This window comes from Hesperophylax consimilis, chromosome 10 (genome assembly GCF_061612785.1).
Source record: "Hesperophylax consimilis isolate HC1 chromosome 10, BYU_Hcon_1.0, whole genome shotgun sequence".
Lineage (NCBI taxonomy): Eukaryota > Metazoa > Arthropoda > Insecta > Trichoptera > Limnephilidae > Hesperophylax > Hesperophylax consimilis.
Window position 1 is genome coordinate 12009102 of NC_142845.1, and position 21916 is coordinate 12031017.

At 35.8% G+C, this 21916-nt stretch overlaps 1 protein-coding gene across 1 annotated transcript in view; it reads right to left on the reverse strand.

Moving 5' to 3' along the window:
* Nucleotides 1–21633, reverse strand: part of LOC149420297 (putative isoaspartyl peptidase/L-asparaginase CG7860) — a 50961-nt gene extending 29328 nt beyond the window's left edge. The window contains exon 1 of the mRNA XM_089636076.1: nt 21566–21633. The gene's annotated coding sequence lies outside the window, so the exon portion shown is untranslated. The remainder of the gene's footprint in view (nt 1–21565) is intronic.
* Nucleotides 21634–21916: the final 283 nt, after the last annotated feature.

The window sequence follows — 21916 nt, forward strand, 5'->3', positions numbered from 1 at the left end:
TTGAAAATAAGCTGGGTGTACCGCAAGGATCTGTATTGGGTCCGATATTGTTTATACTCTACATAAATGATATGGTAAAATATTAAAACATTGCAAAATAAGACTGTTTGCAGACGACGCACTAATTTATATTGCAGAAGATAATTATGAGAAAGCAATCAAAAAGATAAATTGTGACTTAGAAACATTGTCAAAATGGCTCAAACTAAATAAATTAAAACTAAATGTAAATAAGACAAAATACATTCATATAGGCAGAACAAATACGCATGAGGAACCAAAGGTTTCTATAAATGGAGAAATCATAAAAAAAGTGGAAGAAATTAAATATCTAGGTGTTATTATAGACTCAAAATTGAACTTCTCAAAAAATGCAGACTATACAATTAAAAAAATAGCAAAAAAATATCATTTCTTGGTAGAATCAGAAACAAAGTAAATAAAGAAACATGCCAGATAATATACAATACAATTATATCACCACACTTTAATTACTGTTCAAGTATTCTTTTTCTCTGCAATAAAGAGAAAATGAAAAAAATGCAAATACCGCAAAATAAAGCAATGCGAATAATACTTAAGCGCAACATATACACTAAGGTGGAGTGAAATTTTTTTTTTGAGAATTTCGAAATCGACATAGTTGGGAAAGATGCTCCATATATTAACAATTACAACAAAAGTAATAAAAAAAATATATTCACAATACCTGGACATCGCCAAAGCTTTATATTTTATCATTTTCACGATTTTACCTAAGTATTTATAGCTCATGTACGCGAAATAAAACACACACAAAATTTGTATTTTAACATTTATTTTACAGATAATACATTCGTAGATTGTTAGAATGGAACAATTAGTGGAAATAAAAAATGTACATATATTATTTACTACATTGAAAAACTTGAATATTACAAAAGTTACTATGAACGGTACTGCATTTTGGTGTTAAAAATAGGCATAAGGTGTCGTGACTCTAACCTTGTTTTTATTAATCCATCTCGCCTCAAGGGTCCACAAACAACGGCTGAGGCTTCTGTTACAATTTTCACACATCTCTCTGTAGTTTGAGTGTGGCAAGGAAAATTCTTTATCATTGGTAGTATGACATCCCTAATTATCGTGTGATCGGTAATGGCTTGTAAAATTGTCTCGTCACTTACAAATTTGGTTAGTGGTGGCTCGGTTATATTTTCCCACTTTATAACATCAATATAATCATCTGCTGAAAAATCAAAAACAGGCACTTTGAAGGTATGAATAAAGTCTGATTGCATTTTCATTTGCCGAGCTTTCAATATTCTTCTCAACGCCAACTCTCTTACGTATTTTTGGTTGTCGTTTAACATGGCTAACAATATATTTTCGGGATGCCCAAAAAAGCCATTATGCTGGATTATTGGATCAATAATATCTTTTAAATCACTGGGCAAATACCGTGAAAGTACTATTGTTTCGTGTAAATGCCTTGCACCGGAAAGACATAATGGTTTGGTCTTAATGTTGAACCACATAGGTGCGTAAACTGTTAATACAAATGTCGTTAAAGTTATCATATTTTTTATGGTTTTAGGGTTGAAATGTAAAGCCGAAGAATCCGATTCGCTGTAGTGAGCCACCTGGATTGTACAATTTTACCGGGATTTGTTTTTGATAAATTTTCATTGCAGAATCCGGAGTCAATAGTTTTACACATTTTCAGTAGATACAGCTGATCTGTACTTAAATCCTGTATATTTGTCATACTTGGTAATGAAGATTGAATGATTTTAAATTTCACGACAGGAAGTTGTTCACACTTATATAAAGATTTACTAAAAATTCCAGTGAAACTTTGCGGTCCAGTCGTGGTTCCGTCGATGTTCTCAAAGAGATGTCGCAAAATGAGTTCGTTTGCTTGTAATTGACAGACAATCCACTGTAAAGGCCGTTTGAGATGTGATTCAAGGCGCCGAATAACACCTCCTTTGTACCCCGTATTAACTGCAGTTCCGTCGCATCCAATGGCAAAATTTTTTTCCAAAGCAATATCTTTCGAAGACAGTAAAGAAATAATTCCATTACGTATTGCTTCAGATTTTCCGGTTTTTAATGAAATGTGTCCCATGTACTCGCTACCTGGTTCTTTTATGCCGGCGCCAGACATGTGTTCAAATAAGTGAACACTTATTTGAAGACTTTGCTCACACATTTGGTCACTTATGTGTGTCTCTGCCAGATATGTGTTCAAAGATTTGATCATTTCTTTGAGCTCACAGTTTTCAAATAGACCTCACATAACATGGACGACGATTTGGTCGACACAGTTTGCTTATATTATTTATGTGCTAGTAATTATTTATTACACGTGCGTACATTACATTACATTACTACACTACATTACTCCAGGCGTCATTAATGTTATTTCTGTTTTTATGCCCTTTTCGTTTTAGGTCCCATATGTCAGGCTCTCCTTGTAATAATTCAATGAATTCAAACACGCCCTCATTGTTCCACTCCATCGCTAGTTCGATTGGTTATGGCTTGTTTGTGTACGCACGCGGCACGACAACTCTCCACGGCGACGCTCGCGCTACTGGGCTTCGCGCAGTGTGGCAGGCATGCAAACATTTTGACTTTGATCCCTTTGATGTGCGCCAAAGAAACCGACACGGAACAGCAAAGCGCACTTAAGTGCGCAAATAAGTGAACACAGTATCAAATGGCCGTGCCACACATGTGAACACTTATGTGAACACTTTTTTGAACACATGTCTGGCGCCGGCATTACTAAACTAACGTGTTCTTCAGTTATTATTTTTCGCCGGTTGTCCTCCATGCTTAAAGTTTTGTCCTTCCGTCCGTCGAAGTATAAACCAAATTGATTGGAATCGATTACTAACGGCTTACTAGTAAGGGCAGTTCTTTTCTTCATTCGAGCTTCACGAATTTTACTCCTATCCACAACGCGAGATGTATCGTTCTGTAAAATTAAGCCAACATCTTGTAATACAGCGAAAACAATTGCAGCTCCTGCTCGATCTGAAATACAATATCTGTCTAGTGTTCTGGCCACAACAGGGAAGTCTTTCACCTCATGGTGAGAATTATGTGGTTGTGCTTCACTTTGCATTATTTCTTGAGGAATTGAAGACGAAGCACATTTTTTTGAGAGTCTAAAGTTTAAACTACAAGAAGGAATAGCGTCAGTACCCCGATCTACTAGATAATGTCTAGCGGATCGGAAACTTCGCCAAGATCATACGCGATACACTTCACTCTGATACGCGTTTGGGGTAGAAGGATTCGTTGCTGTGTGGGAATAGTTTAACTGTTCCTACAGTAATACTTTATAATTATATTATAAAATAATAATGTAATTATATCATAGGTAATAAATAAACACTCAATTTTTTTTACATAATATAAGCATTTCTAAGAATCGGGAGAACATTATTCGTGTTTTCAGTGTTTTTATCAAAAATTCAAAGTGGTGGCGATGTCGTAATTATAAATAAATATTTTTTATATTTTTTATTTAAGATAAATACATAACGGAGCACCAATCCCGCGTATGCCGAATTCTATATTACGAAAAAAAAATTCTCCATACTAGACCGCTCCACCTTAATATACACACGGATAAGAGACATGTTAAAGGAGCTGAATATTTTGACGGTGAAGCAAACTGTGTATTTGAATGTACTTATTTTTATACATAAAATTAACATAGGGATGATGTCTAAGGAACTGAAAAGAAAAATAAATTACAATAACGAGATACACGGACACGGGACGAGAAATTCTAAGCAAATTAGATTGCCAACAAGAAAAAAAACAAGCACCCAAAAATCTCTGATGTACCAGGACGTTAAACTCTATAACAAAATCCCGAAGGAAATTGCTGTGATAGAAAATATTAATAAGTTCAAAAATGAATTAAGAAAATATGTCTATCTCAATTATTAACGTTTCTTTTTTTGTGACTTTATTGAAATATTTAAAGAAAGATTATGTTTGCCAAACAATGTACATGTTTATAAAACTATTAGCACACACAAAGATGTGAGCTAACTTAAGATTAATAAAATAAATAAATTAAGAACAAAAATAATGTATTTAATTATTAAACAAAGAACAATACTACATATAGGACAATCAACTCTGTACGTACCTTCTATTATTACGTACCTTTTTTTTTATATTTACTCCACACAGGAGGCCCTGAAGAAAATAATTTCCCTCAGGGCCTATGTCATCTTTGGGGATGCTGTGTGGAGGGTCTTTTTGTGGAGAGGAAGGAGTGAACATGGGTCTTGAAGAGTCCCATGTTGTAGGAGGGAGGAAACACAGAGGCCGGCAGTTCGTTCCACAGCCGAGCTGTTGAACTTAAGAACGAATCGTAGAAGCGACCCGTTCTCATGTGACAAGTGTCAACTGTGTACAAATGTTGGGCGACGTTTGGCGTGTATCCCGACTACGCACCGGTGCCGAAGGGATCAATGACGCTAGTTCTTCAGAGCATCTTCCATTGTAATACCGATAGAACAAGGACAGCATACCTACCTGACGCCTGTGCTCTAAAGATTGCAGTCCGTTTGTTAAGATTGGGGAATCTATCAAACGGACCGCCCGTTTCTGCACAGAGTCAAGGGTTTTTTTCAGGTATTTTGGGGCTCCAGACCAGAGATGGCTGCCAAATTCGATAGTAGGGCGCACTTGCGATTTGTACAGGGTGAGCAGTTGTGTACTATTAAAGTATCTGCGGGCCCTGTACAGTACGCCCAGCTTCTGAGAGGCCAACTTTACTCTAGCTTCGATGGAGCCCCCGTACCTGAGCTGGTCACTTATAGTTACACCAAGCATATCAATGGAAGGCCTGTTCGGAAGATTGCTTCCGTTGAAGGAGACTAGATTATCATTTGGATCCCTTTTAGACGTAATCAGACAGGATTGGGTCTTTGAAACATTAAATTCGACGAGATTATTTTTACCCCAGGAGGAAATACTCTCGAGATAACTGTCCATTCTCTGCTTCAAAGCCCTCCGAGCCGTTGGAGTTTGTGTGCCCTTTGGGGGCTTGTCAAACAAAAAGCTATCATGAACTGTACTGTCATCCGCGTAACAATGAATCGGTGCACATGTCAAAAGGTCGTTGATGTGCAACAAAAACAAAGTTGAAGACAGAACCGATCCCTGTGGGACGCCAGCATTTATGGAGTGCGAGGAAGAGGTGAAACCGTCAGCAACCGCCTGAATCGACCTATCCCTTAAAAAGTCAGCAATCCACGTACACAGGGATGCGGGAAGTCCGTAAGAATGCAATTTGTTGACAAGTCCTCGGTGCCAGACCCGGTCAAAGGCCTTGGATATGTCTAGTGCGACCGTTTGGGTCTCACCGTGACGTTCCAGGCACCGCCCCCAAACATGCGTCACATATGCGAGAAGATCACCGCACGAGCGGTTCCGCCGGAATCCGTATTGACGGTCGTTGATAATTTTGTTCTTCTCGAGGTATGTGAGCAGTTTGTCGTTGATCACACGTTCCATCACTTTGGACAGAACTGATGTGATCGCTATGGGGCGGTAGTTGGCCGGGTTGGAGCGGTCACCTTTCTTGGGAATAGGGTGAATTACCGCTTTTTTCCAACCAGAGGGCACAGTGCCACACTTCAGGGACATTTTGAAGAGCTTTGTCAAAACTGGAACTATTTCCGCAGCACACCTCTGCAATACCAGGGCAGGTATTCCATCAGGTCCACTAGCTTTGTTAACATCGAGCCCCCGTATGACGTGGAGTACATCCCGATGCCGGATCCTCAGCTTTTTCATATAGAAGCCGCAGTGAGGAACCGACGGCGGAACAGCACCCCCGTCGTCGAGGGTCGAGTTTTCCGCAAACATTTTCCCTAAAAGGTTTGCCTTTTCGGTGGCGGTGTTTGCTAGTGAGCCGTCAGGTCTGGTAAGAGGTGGCAAACTGGGTTTGCAAAAATTTCGACCTATTGAGCCCGCAAGCGACCAGAATGCTCTGCTGCCATGCGGGCAGGCAGCCAGCTTTTTGCTGATCTGCAGGTCGTGTTCGAATTTTGACCTATTGATGATTCTCTTGCATTCCTTTGCCGATTTGTTGTATGCTGATCTGCTTTCGGGCGTTCGAGATGTGTTGTAGGCTCGGTAAGCCGCGTTTTTTCGTCGAACTGCTTCGGAGCATTGTCGACTGAACCACGGCTTTGAGCCCACACCAGTTTCTTTAGTAGTCGATTGTATGAAGCCATCCATCGCCGAATTGATGACTTCACCAATCTCCTGGGCACATCTTGAAGGGTCCGAAGTCCGAAAACAAACATCTGACCACGGAAAAGCATTGAAATGGGCCCGCATACCGAACCAATCTGCTGACCTATAGTGCCACACTTTTCTCCTCAGCCTCTCATTGGTTGGTCTGAGGCTAACGGGGATTGATGTCGTCACTAGGCAGTGGTCAGATGATCCCAGAGGCGCTGTGACGTCAATCTTATAACCGTGTCCGAGTCCGTTGGGCCTGAGAACTTCAACCATGGTTCGTTATGAACGTTGAAGTCCCCCAGAACAACAAACTCGGCCGAAGGGTAGCGGGGCAAGAGATCATCAATAGTATCGCTCAAATGTTTTAAGAGCTCGGAAGTGTCTGATTCGCTATGGTTCGGTGAGCGGTATAGACATGCGTAGAATCTTGCCGTACTGGCAAGATTGACGCGCACCCACATTACGTCGAATCTGGAGTTTTCCAGACTCAATAGTCGCACACAGTTGACGTCAGCTCGACTATAGAGGCAGACTCCTCCTTTCAGTCGGAATTTGCTTGCGAGGGTAAAGCCCGGGCAGCCCAGATAGGAGGAGTCTGGCGGCTCGGCTATCTGAGTTTCGGATAGGAAGAGAAGGTTGGGACGTTGGGGCAAAAGATGGTGATGGACGGAATTTAAATTTGTGTGCAGGCCGCGAATGTTGGCAAAATTTACCAACAGTTTTGGCCCGCACCGGGGACGCCTGCTACTCGCAGCTGTAAAGATGTTAAGTTTGTTTTTATGTATATTCATGATTTTAATTTTTTTTTTTTGTTTTTTTTTTGTTTTTAAGGGTATGAAGTGAAAGGAAGGTCTGGAATGGAAAGGTATGAGGGGTGGGTAGGAATCTGGGGTTCAGGCTGTCCAGGAGTGATGAGCGTTTGGTTCCAGCCCACCCACTGCGGTGCTAGGCGATAGGCTGGGAGAGTCCGGCTGGAGAGGGCATCCAATGCGCCCCAAACGCTGCTGCTGGGTCCCCTCCGGTCACGAACCGGCACAACAGCAGTGGCGGGGTTTTTTCACTCGCTGATGGGGCAGCCCACCCTTAGTCGTGAGCCTGAGGGTCGGGCCCCTGTACTATCGAGCGGCCCGGACAGCGGTAACCGGTTGTAAAGGGTCTCCCTCAACCAGCATCTCCCAACCGGCCCGCCACGCAGAAGGTGGGCCGACGCACCCGCCACCAAGACCTGGGCAAACCTTAACCCATGAACCCGGGCACCCCTGCTAAGTCACCAAACGTAGCGAACCACTTGGGGTGACCTGTGGCAGAGGTGTTGGTCATCCAATAAATGGTTCCCAGGGCGGCGGTACCCATTCCCGCCTACCAAATTGATACCTAATAAGAATATTTATTATTATTTATATATCGTATGTCTTTTAAGTTATATATTTTTATTTAAGTTTTTATTTTATTTTCTTATGTTTATTTTTAATTCATAATCTAGATTTATAAATATTTGTTAGTTATTATGTTATTTATTTAAACATATAAACAAGGTTACATATTTTTTTAACAATATAAACACCAATATATCAATCACTCTCCTAATAAAGCAGCTGCTTGTGTTTAGGAGAGGACAACAAAAAACATGTATGTACCTCAATAATGTAATTTTACACCTTATAAACCAAACTGACGCCACTCCCCAATTCAACACGAGAAATAATTTCTCAATTGAGTTGAGAAATTTTCCTTAAAAAAAATTTTTTTCGCTATCTGCTTCAAAAAATCAACATTTTTAAATTATTTTAATGTTTTTGTATATTTAATAAAAAAATTATTAAAAATACAAATCGCTAAAACTACATTACGAACGCTATTATAATTTGTAGGATTCAACAATGTGCTTGAATGCATAGATTACGCTTAATCCTATAAATGGTGTCATTAAATATATCCCCAAACTTGTTGCCAAGATCATGCATCCTATAGTTTAGTGAATGTGTCTGACATTTGGTTGTGTATATATTACAGAAGAATGTTACATTTTCTATTATTATTATTATTAGAGTATCAATCTATTTAATTATCTGTTTAGTTATTCCTGAAGTGCTTCTCTGAGGTTACCGTATAAATAGCTACGTAATATTAATTCAACGCATGGGTACGTGCAAAGTTTCCCCGTAGGATGGGGCTACGTGCCTCTGCTAATAATATTATTATCAATTCCGCAATGTGGTGCCTTTCCAGTGGTCTCTGCTAATATTTACCTCCCCAAAAGTTTCAGCGTTCGGATCGAAATTACATTGTGTTTCATGCATAAATAAAACGGGGTGACTGATTCTTGTCGCGAATATTGTGGAGAATAAAATTATTTATATTCTGTGGCGTGCACTGCTAGGAGAAAACTTGCTGGTATAAAATATTGCTAATTTATAAAAAATCTCTTCAAATTATTCGTAATCCTGTTAAAAGCGGGACTTCAGGTCCTAAACGAATGATTTGATAGGTTTCATGTAAATATTTTAATAAAAAAGCAATTTTTTAACGCTACGTCGGAACTCGTGTTCATAAAAATCGTTATGTTTCGCATTTTGTCATTTTGTACTAACAATGCAAACCCAGATGCATGAACACATGTTCCGATATATTCATAAAGTATTACAATTATATTCGGAAACGGCTTGCTGGTTAGGATAGGCTAGGTTAGGTTATTATTTACTGTTAAGTAAGAGCTTCACAGTTGCATAGAGGGCAGTGCATAGAGCTTGCATGGAAGTCCGCAAGATGGCAGTCAGTGGCCAGTAGTCGCCAGGGCCAGTGAGAATGCTCCCAGACAAACTTACTGTTCCCAGATCTCAATTAGCCAGGTTCTAGTTAGGTCGACTATCGAGTCATTGTAATACGTGAAGTATTAATAAATACCTGAGTTATCACAAAGAACCAATTATTTATAATCTCGTTCCACGACGAGTTGGAGAACTGATTGTGGGAATAGGTTATCATTTGAATTAGGTTGTTTTTTACATTAGGTTATTATTTGCCATCTGAGGACAGAGCAGAGCAGAAATACTAACTAAAAGCTCAGCTTCAGTGAAACATTATAAGTTTGTAAAAATGTTAGGCATCGTAACTGTGGTATCTTAATGTGTAAAATATATGTATTTTGAGAGTAAGGGTATTATAATATGCTCTTAATGCCATTTCTTTATCTGTAAACTTGACTATGATACGAAATAAAACCTCTTCCGTTAAAAAAATTAGATAATGCTCCGTGTTGATGACAGATGACATCAATGTACCCAGAAGAAAAACGCATTTTTTCGCTTATTTAAAAAAAAATCTAGCCCGTGTTACGCATTTTATCTACACCTCTGGTTAATCCGACACTGACCTCAGATCAAAAGTGATGACAAAATATTTTAGTAAACCAAAACCTTTCCTCGTCAACAGAACCCGCACAGCTGTGATTCGGAGCCAGTTTGGGGCTGGGCAACTCAGCAATAATTACAACTTTGACAGCAAATAATATATTATATAGAATTTTATAAAATCATACATGAGGTGAATTTGTGCTGAAGGTACTGCTGAGCGCTAAAGCAATGAGCATCAAAAACACTTGCCAAGTGGTTAATGTTGTACATAGGTATCGCAACGCTGGTCAAACACCAGAATAAGACATTTGTAGTGCTCACTAAGATAGATTGTTGTATACAGCGCCTTTCAAACATTGTTATTAGACTTCAGAAAAAAAAAGTTGAAAAAAATAACAATTTTAAAATTTTATTTAAAAATTTTAATTTTTTTTTGGACTCCCAAGAATTTTTACATGTTTTTCGAATATTCACAAAAATAAGTCACAATTTGAAAGAAAGGGTACGAAAACAGTATTCAACACAGTTGTGAATGATGAATAGTTGGAGCAGGTGGATGCGTTTGTGTATTTGGGAAGAATGTTTACAAGAGATGGAAAATATGTTTACTAGAGATATGGTAAGAAGGGTAAATCGGCCTCCGTAGTCGAGGGGTAAGGCTCTCGATTAGCAAGCTAGAGGTCGCGGTTTCAAATCCAGGTGTGCGCAAGTAAATTTTACTTTAATGAATTTGTGTTGTTTCACAATTTACTCATTTAAAAAATAATATAAAATGCACGTTCCAGAATGGATGATACTTTCAGTATAGCCCTGGTGTAAGACCAGCATTTAGAATGGAAACGTTGCTTGAAATGGCTTTGGCCGTGTTTGGTGACCAGATCTGAATATTCAGGTACACTCCCACCTTCCTCTTCCCCATCTCATTCCTCTACCCATTACCTTCAGCCTCATAACATACCCCAACTGGGGATGTCATAGTCTCACTGGCTCCAGACGATCGAAACAGCGATCACGCCGTCACCATCAGGTTAGTTAGTTAGTTAGCTAAATATCTGGTTGTTTGGGTTAATTCTAATTATGAGACCCACAGACAGAAGTTAAATCAGATAACAATAATTTCGATTTCAAATTCGTTAAATGTAATATTGAGTCATTGTCAACCATATTATTGTGACAGATGTTCTAGAAGAGAATTTAGGAAATATTTGCGAAGATGTACATGATATTTTATAACAAGAGAGTTTGGGAAATATTTGTAAAGATGTTTTGATATTTTATAAATTGTCAATATTATCCAATTCGATAGTTTCTTTGAGATAAGTACAGGTAAATCATTTTAAATAGTTCTTGCTTGTGTAGCGGTGTACTGAATGGATCAATAAAATTTATATAAAATTGTGTAATCATTTTGTTTTGTTCGGAATGAAAAAAAAAACACTTAAATAACATCATCGAATTGAATGGCGACTCTATATTTACAACGAATTAATAAAAACTTTTTTTTAAAATGAAAATAATAATAAAAACGAAAATAAAAATGAAAATGTAAGCAAACATTAAAAAAATAAAAACAATTTTTTTATTTTTAAATCTTAAAATAAATTATTTTTACAAAATAATGATTCATACATCCGTCATTCCTGGATACACTGTCCCCCAGATTCATACCCAACCCTCACACCTTTTTCTTTCCCAGAACTTCCTTCCCTTCGTTTCACAAAAAGACCCTTCACACAGCATCCCCAAATTTGACACTAGGGGAAATATTTTCCTCGGGGCGTCCTGTATGGATCTTATGTTAAAAAAAATTAAAAGAGAAACTAGCGCATTTTTGCTTGTTTTTCGAAGAAAACCGCTGATGGTTGGACACAGTTAGACAGTTGGACGGTAGGACATTGGATACCAACTCGATATCATTTCTATGTATGTCACATGATACGTTCCAAGGATAAAAAATAGACAAAAGAAGTATAAGTATTAAAATACTTATGACAAATTATCTTCTATAGAATGATAAGAATAGAATTTGTTCTCAAACTCGTACACACATAACATTATTATTATTATAAAATAGATAGGAAATTCACTAGTATACCTAACAGTCATTCATCAAGCATATAAAAAATAATCGCAACAGACCAGGTCAAAGAACGATAAAGTACAAATTCATAGTAGTATTGTTTCTCATATCAACACGACCAATTATTTGGACAATATTTTGGTTAGCTTTTTATGAACAAAATGGTCAGAATTATTTTAGCAAAACAAGCTGTAAAAATATAACAATATTTAGTCAGTGTTCGAGGAACGAACAAGGGTTGGGATAGCCGTATTTTGAAGGGCTATTCCACACAGATAAAGCATGGATAAAGCCTATGGCTTATGACAGGCGAATGCGATAACACAATTTGTAAGGTTAATTCACAGTCAGCTTACCGGGTGGCGAACGAAATCTGCATCTCGAGAATCATCTGTCAGCACTGGAACGGTGATCGTTGTACGGTAGCACTCGTTATGTTGAATTGGATTGCGAAAGTTGCGATAAAATACGTTTAAGGGATTATTCCGATAAATAACCGGCGAGAGTACACACATTGGTTTTGACAAGACGAACGTTTCGATGCGATTGTACGGCTCACGGCACTCCGTGATTATAGTTGACGTGTGTGAATTCAAACTGTACAGTTCAAATTCTGACCATACCATTGGTTAGCACACGGCCTGTCAAAAGCAAATCAGCGTGACGGAACATTCAGTATAAATATCGAGTTAGGTTAAGCAAGGTAGGGTTAGGTTAGGTTAGGTTTTGTTTTTATGATTATGAAAATAAAAAATAAATTAAATTAAACAATGCGTCCTTGAAATACCGACCATTTAATGAAAATACAGATAATTTTTGTAATATTAGTTTTTATACTGACATGTGAACTTAAGATAGGTATAACATATTGACCTTTTCGGTAATAATACTAACCACCCACGCCTATCAAAAATACGTAACCCATCAAATACGTGTTGAATATAATTATAGTCATACTAGTGATGATTTGATTTAAAATCTATCTACAGAAATAAAATGTTTGTTTGTTCAAAATTTCAAATCTCCGAAAGTTCTTCTTCTTTGAAATTTTGACACAACGTTGCATATCACCTGTGACAGGTAAAAAACCCATTTTTGAAAAAGCTCCATCTGTTGGACGTAAAGGCAAATCGCGCTATTGTTTCTATATCTGCACGGACACAATGACCACAGCAACGCGTGGTGAGGTACAACTAGTAAATAATAAATTCTTAAGTTTATAAATGGTTATTCCAGCAATTTTTCTAAACTACAACACTCTTTTAATGTATATGCTTAAATTGTCTGACAGAAGGATTTTCACTGACTTCATTTTTCTATGTAAATTTCTTAATGATGCCTTTGATAGATCAAAATTGCTTGCATGGATAATCTTTCAGATTCCTCTACGTAATACTGTAAATCGGAATTTATTTCAGCGCAGCAATTCTGGTACTAACTACCATATGTATTCCTTATTGCCCAGAATACTTATGGAGGGAAATAATTATACATCAGTGGACATTGGTGTCGCGAAGCTGCGACTCCACTATATTTTTAGAGGTGGTGCAGAGCAAAGCCCTATGGCACACGCCCAAGGGACCAGTCCCAAACTACACCGAATGCTAGGTTATGGGACGATTTTATGCATCCGACAAACCCGATGGACAGTGCAATAGTCAAAAAGGTATAAATCTGGGCTTCTGGAGCACAAGATAAGCCCAGATTGGAATGCAGGAAAGATGGACTCACCCGTTGATGATTATCACACGTCTCCAGGAGTTTTGGTTGATTTCACTTCACAATATATGTATAATCGCCCTGTCTGATATTAGTTATCACTATGTGTCGCAACAATAATTTTATTATGGTGACATTTTGGGATGGGTAAAAGGGTAGGTAGGACATTTGCAGGATTTTGTATTGACATTACACTTGTCCATTAAGCCTGTGGATGCATACCTAACAATCCCCTTATATTGCGCGAACAGACATCTTTAATTTATCACTTAACAAACACAAAATATTGTTACAGATTTAGAATGTTACGTACATCACAACAGACATTATTTTGGTAAATAATGATTATACTGCTTCAGATCGGTGAGATTCTGTGGAAGTGTTAACATTTCCAACGTGACTTGAGTGCAGAATTATTGCGTTTGTTACTTTGCCATCATCGGCAGACGTGCATTATGTATTTCGATGAAATAATTCCCTCCTTACAATATTTTTAATTTCTTCTCTGCCAAAGCAATTAAAATAGCTTACACTCCATGAACTACACCTGAGTCAAGGCAATAGGAAGTGCATAATTGGTGACAATACGTATAATATATGGTTCCATGATAACTCCTCAAAATGACAATTGAACACACCTATAAAAAGTGCTATACCTAAAGTTATAAAAATAATGAAACAAAAACAAGGTTAAACAGTTATATACGAGTATGTATATTGTTTGATAATTCTTCGCTCTTGTCTAGTTGATGCGTCGCACGTCTCTCGGAGTCTGGACGAAGCTATAAAAAGCTCTAATAATAATAATGATTGGATTTAAATTTTCGTCAAATAAATGATTGAGTATTGGAGAGTTGAGCGCAGAAATAGAAGGATTTATGCTTGCCATTCAGGATATAGTCATTAATACTAAAAATTATAGGAAGCATATAATCAAAGATACAAATCAAATTGATGATTTGTGTAGAAAATGTTTGGCTTTTCAGGAAACTATAAAACATATTATATCGGGATGTTCTATATTAGCACCGTCCGAGTATACATTTAGGCACAATCAAGTTTTAAAAATAATTCACCAAAGTTTGGTAATTAAACATAACTCGATTGACTGCCGTAATATAATACCATATTTGAATACGAACCAAATTCATTTTTAGATAACGAATTTTTTTAAATATATTATGATAAAACTATACTAACAGACCGAACGATTAGTCATAATAGACCCGATATAGTTTTACATGACAAAATTTAAAATATAACTTATATCATTGATGTCGCTATTCCAAATTCCTGTAATATTCAAAAATCTGTTAATGAAAAAATAAGAAAATACACAGATTTAGGAAATGAAATAAAAAGAATTTGGCATTCTCAGACTATAAAAATATTACCATTTGTTATTTCGGCTACTGGCATTATACCTAGCTCGCTCATTCAAAATGTAGGCGTATTAGCTCTATCAAAAATTTTATATTTAAAAATACAAAACGTAGTCATTTTAAATACATGTAGGATTACGAAAGATTTTTTTAAATATTTATGTTGAGGGATCAGTAGGATTTATAGGCCCTGTTAGGAGTTCTACCGAGTCGAACCCTCTGATATGAAAATATCTGGAGTCGGTGAATTATTTTCCCATTTGATCTCTGATGAGTTGACGTGTTGTTCTTGCATTGTTTTGTATTTATTATGCTTATATAATGCACTTGCATAATGTGGATTGACTAGATGATCATTTGTGGAAAAGTGTGTGGAAAGGTTTAGTTTTTCCTATGGGGAAGATTTAACCCGGACATAAAGTCGGAAAATAATTTGTATAAAACATGCTATGGTATTAATATATATTTGTATTGTCTTTTTATTACATTACAATAGTTAAGGTTCTTGTTAACACTTCAACTGACGAATTCTATAAGAGTTTTTTTGTGGTCAGATAAATTGTGTATTACGTTCAATGTAATTTAAATTTTGAATAGTAATTTAATAAAGCAACAAAAAAACGGTTTTTCCTCACCGAAATTATCAAAATTAAATAACTTTATCCATAAATTCTGTGTTTTAATTTGAATTCCGCTACTGGTACAACTAACCCCGGGGTAGGGGTCAGTTGTAGCATTTCCCCCGACCTGTTCATTCGCGTATAGCTTAATTTCTATAAGATTTAGAAAAATCATAGAGTAAGAATTTGGTAGACAACTAAATTATCTGTCGCTGAGTATGAGAATTTTTTTCATAAACATTATACCTAAGATGTAGAAAATGGTAAAAGACAAATTGGTACTATTGTCCCCGGTCTCCCCTACTTATCCTGATAGAAACCATGACGGTATGCGACGATATCAGAATTTGTGTCATAAAACATTCACTTTTGAAATTGATATTTTGTTAGAACTCTGTCAATTCATTCAATAAAAGCCTGCAGTCCCGTTTTTGTCAGGAAAACTAATAATTGACTTAAAACTAGATTTTATTAAATTAACAGTATTTTATATCAGTAGGTTAATTTGGTTTGATTCCGATTTGAAAGAAGACTGATGTCACCAATTTAGATAGGAGCTATCAACTCCTAGCCCCAGACGGGCCAGTGAAATTGATTATAAAATTTTCAAAATGTGAAAATCTTTGATAAATTTCAGTACAATTAAGGGAAAATAGAGCTTATTTTTATTCGACTTTTTGGAAAACAGCAATTTTATACACATTTTTGACAATGTACCTGTTTTACTTAGTTGCATACACATCACGCTATACGCATCATGGCTAGGCCTATTTCAGGGTAACGGTCGTCATACACTACCAATGGGATTGTATAGCGAGCGATATGCTGAAATAAACCAAGCCACGCAAATATAGCGCGCTTAAAGCGTGGTCTGTCAGACTTAAATGTATTCCGAAATAGTGCCCAAAAACTTTTACAATGGAACACTTATACAGGTGTTCCGGGGGTAAAGTGCCCTAACATCGGAAGGTGTTGTTTTACATGATGTTGAACTAAAAAAAGATTAATAACTTTTTTCAAATTTTCATGTTTATTTTTCCATAGAGGAATATTTATTTTCCCGTCCAAAAAATTCAAATTTTTAACCCAAAAACTACATTAAAAATTGGTCTTTCAAATAAAGTTATTTATATATTTTTTGCTTGTACTATCATGTAGAATCACCTCCTAAGGTTTGCGCACTTTACCCCCGGACATCCTGTATAGTAACTTTTTTTAAATTCTATTAGTTCTTTGAACAGTAGACCCCGTGTCTAAAAAAGGATCTTCTTATTTTTTTAAAATTAAATACATTAAAAGAAAAATTTTCCCCTGAAATCATCAGAATCGTAAGTAGGTATATAAATACCTTCCTACTTAATTGTAAACCACATATTTTAATTGTGTTACATTTATCTTTTAATTTAAAGGAATTATAAAATTTGTCCGAAGAAACGTCGCTATCTAATTAAAAAAAAAAAAATTCAAAAATTTCTTCATGCAGGTAGGTATCATACAGGGCCGGCCCTTTGTAAGCGCAATTGGAGCAGTCCGCTCCGGGCGTCAACTTGCCAAGGCGCCAAGGACCCAAGAAGCTAAGGCGCTGATAATACCTAACACATAATACAGTTCTTTAAGGTTTTGGCTCGTCCAAGTCCAAAAAAATAAGTCAAAATAAACATTTGAAAAAAATAATCTTAAACTGTCTGTTAAAACGGCCACCAAATAGAAACAGAAACGGAATGTACAAAAATGAAGAGACAGACAAAATGCAAAACGGTCGAGTTAAAACAAGACTTTGCTACACTCAGTCATTGTAAAAATTTTATTATTTTCATAATATTTTCATAATCTTACACTTCTCAAATTATACCGAATCCATTAAATTTCATAATTTTATCTCCCTCCAAACACGACGTCTAATTTTTGATCAAATCTTATTTTTTTAAATCCTAAATAATGGTCTGGACTCACCAGAACTTACCAATCTAATAAATCTTCATATTCCGTCTAGATCAACCCGACAATCTGATTTATTTTATTTACCCTCGTGTAGAAAAAATTCCCAAATTCCTCGTGTATGTGTACAATATAATACAAAATTTTACAGCATTGACATTTTTAGTAATAACCTAAAGAAATACCGATATGAAGTAATGCGTACGATCGATTATTAATATGAGAGTATGGAATGTATCGGGAGCATCTCCTATCCTCTTCCTATATTCCTCTTCCTCTCCCCTTCCTATAACCCTAAATTAACTTTAATATATTAAAACTTCATTTCTTATGAACTATAGTATAAGAAACTCCTGTGGCTTGACTTCAATTCACTTGTATATTTATTATTATATATTATGTAAAAGCTGTTTGTTTCTTACAAATAAATAATATCACATGTTCGAAAAGCCACACGTTCGGAATTTAAAATTCCGAACATTAATTTTTAAACTTGTTTCACATTAATACGCAGTGAACACGTCATATTGTTCATTCAGCAGACCTACCCACACGATTACTACTTTAAAAAATAACACGCATCTAGTATTTAGGTAAGGTCGTCCTCTTCCTTCTCGCACGTCTCGTATGCAAACGAAAAAGACAGAAAATAATAGAAAGATGACGGGACTACCACACCTATATAAGCAGAGTTAAGTCTACATAATGCTATACATGGTGTATCGGCACTAACCCGACAAACTTTAACCAGCTATTTCTTAGCACATTTGGAGTAAAAAATGTTATGGGCACTTTGCTGTCCGGTAGCATTTTTTTTTTCAATTTAAAACAAAAATATTAAAAATTTCCACACTCCATCACTGTCATTAGTATTGCTTTTCGTGTTCAACAGCTGTTATAAGCAAGTATGTCGAAAAGCGTCTTCGCTCTTTCGCACACACTAAATAATAATAGTTAAAAATGTGACGAATGGTGCCGTGCCATTTCGTTGTGATTGTAAAAGCGCGCCAATAAAGTTAATTCAACGCCAACAATTCAACGGAATTCGAATAAAATATTGCCAGATGGGTTTTCAAACTTTGACAAAGGATAAAACATTGGTGACATGTGGTGAAAATATGAATAATACATTTTTTATTAAAAAAAACGTTACCGGACAGCAAAGTGCACATAAGATTTTTTACTCCAAATATGCTAAGGAATAGCTGGTTAAAGTTTGTCGGGTACGTGCCGATACACCCTGTATAATAACCGGTTTATTGACATATTTTAGTAAATTTTGTGAATGAATTTATTTTTTTCCTTAGGTTAATGTTCTCCACCAGCAAGCCGAAGGTCGCGGTTTCTAAACCTGACACGCGCATATAAATTTTCAGCACCATTCAGAATTGAAACGTTGCTTGAAATGGCTTTAGCCGTGTTTGGTGACCAGATCTGAATAGCCAGGTACTATTCCTCCACCTTCATCCTCCCATTTCCACTACCTTCATTCTCCAACATACCCCAATTGGGGATGCCACACGGAGAACACTTATTGATGTAAAATAAAAAAAGTACTGGATGAATGAATTGATAAATTTCGTTACATAATAATAACAGTACCTACAGCACGAATATGTTATGAGGAATTCGGAACACGTGTTCTAGAAAGTAATAATAATTTCGCATCTCGTCCATTATATTTATTCGGACAAGGCCACCTGCATCGAACACGTGTTCAGATATATTCTGAATGACTAATATTTTATTATAAAATGGTAATGCAGTCACATTTTTAACAGTATAGAGATAAAAAAATCCGTACTCATTTTTCTCCGTTTATAGTCTCACTTTTCACTGGCTCCAGACGGTTGGGAGCAGTTGGGACTCTTGTGCAGTATTAATATAAAAACTACACATAACAACACACACAGTACAAACAGACTTACTTAATTCAATTTTGCAGTACTTAAGGATGTATCTACGTTAGTTCCAACTTTGAAAGCCCACGTACAGTGTCAAGGTTTATTCATATTTGTCAAGTTGGTAAGGATATATGCACCAATATACACAATTCTAATTTGTTTTGGTCAACGATAATTCCATAACCATAAGAATTTTATTGTTTTAAAGTCGTGAAAGCTGGTTCACCTTCTGTCAAATAATGATTGTTGCTAACCCAGTTACGGATCAGTTGTTTATATAAAATTTGATAAAATTTGATATTGCCTTTATAATTATTATCGACTTAATTGACAATCATAATCAAATGATAACTGATAACAGTGATAACCATACTGCTTATTTTACCGGTTAAACTTTAACCCGGCGATAAGCCTTTGATGTATTATAATATTTAAAACGTCTTATCCCATTATACGCCTAATCTTTACCATAAAATGCAATAAAAAAGATTTCCAATAAATCATTTTGTTGCAATATCGTACCTAATCTACTGCAGGTTCATATCATTGATATGAATTTCCTAGTCCCTATTATATATTTTTTGTTTATAAAAAAAATCATCAAGTACCTACGCTTCTAAATGCGTAAGAATACGCGTCTGGAGAGTATATTTGATTCGAATGTGAACCATAGAACAGGTCAGGGACGTTCGTGAAACATGTGGCACAAAAACATTGACCAGTCACAAGGAGGGTGATATTGACAAGTGAAAAAGCAGTTTTGAACATGCAGAGTAATGTTTAGTTTTGCAGTCTTCAACTTTTTGTTATTAGTTTTATTTCTTGCGAGAGCAATCACTATTTCCGATGAGGTATAATACTCATTTTAGGACGGAACTCACAAAACAAAGTTAATAGACACAAGCTTACATAGATTACAGGCACAAGTTTACATAGGTAAAAGGCACAAGCTTACATAGGTAATAGGCACAAGTTTACATAGGTAAAAGGCACAAGCTTACATAGGTAATAGGCACAAGTTTACATAGGTAAAAGGCACAAGCTTACATAGGTAATAGGCACAAGTTTACATAGGTAAAAGGCATAAGTTCACATGGGTAATAGACACTGTGTAATTAGGTAATAGGCACAAGTTTACATAGGTATTATGATACCAAAATTATAAGTATCACATACAACACAGTACAAAAATAAAAAAGAGACATGAAGTATAACAAACAACTAGAGGAAACAACAGCAAAGGGATATACATATTAGCCCAAAACCCAAGGTAGGAATTTACATAAAAGTACTTATACAGTCATACAGAGGTAAAAATAAATAATGGATTATTACAATTAGAGGGATAAGAAAAGATAAAAGACAAAAAACAAGACAAAACAAAACATTACTAGAAATTTTCTATTTTCATCTATTTTCATTGTTTAATGTACTTTTATAGCATTAGGTACTTTAAAAAATTTCACGTTGTTAACGTTATTTTTTTCTAGAAAACGTACATAGTTATAAAAAAATTATTAATGCAATAAATTATTTAAAGTAATTGAAGCATGTATGTAAAAACTTGTCAAAGGCATTTCAGAAAAAAAAAATTTCATATCGCTAATGAAAAAACAAAATAAAAAAGTTTCCCCTCCTAAAATTCATTAACTCATCGGGATTGCCCTAGCAAAAAATAAAATAATAAAAAAGGTGTATAATATATAGTAACGTTGACCATAAAGTCGTAACTCAAAATTAAAAGTAGTCTTAATATGTTTGTGATAGGTAGGTTTGTGGCATGCGTATACATTTTCACTATTTTCGCTAGCAAGGGTAAGTAGGTACTTAGGTAAGTTTTAAAATTTGAACACAGGGTTTCCTTGGGAAAATCTTGGACCATAAACCAAACGAAACTGCAAGGTGAAAACACTGGTTTTGAATAGTAAAATTATTTTAAAATGATATATTTTTTATCAATGTCGTCAAAAGAAAAAACTTTACAATTTTTACTGGAACGTTTTTAAAAGATAACACCACATCAAAGCACACATAACTTAGTCAACTGTGTAACTATTAAAAATCATTTCTGTTTTTTATTTTTTCTAAACGTGTAAACTTGGTTAAAATATCTGTATTTTAAGGTTAAAAATAACACGCTTAATCCTGTTTATTTCAAGACCAGAGAGAAATACGCCTTTATAAATAAATATCAATAAGTATGAATAAATCAGACTTTAATTGGTGATCAAAAGAGTTCATAGTTTCTAAAAAGATATACCACGGAACTTGGAACAACGAAATATGAAATATAAAAATTTACCTGCTGACAGCCGCACACACTATACGCTAAGATAAAACTACTAAACTTATCTCGGTGAACAAAAAATACTAGCAAACAAAAGTGGCAAATAATTCCCAATTTTTAATACTTAAAAATTAGAAATAGGTTCAGAAAACGTCACCTGTGGTTCATCGCGAACAACATTTCGAAGATTTTTCACCAACAACCAGTTTATGAAATTTTCAAGAGCTTTGGAAATAATTCAATAGATGGAAAATTTTCAACATTCTCGTAAAAGATTTCGAATTAAGTTTGATGGATTTTACAATAAATATATTTTTTTTGCATAAAACGATTCCTTGCATATTGCATGTTATTCAAATTACAAAT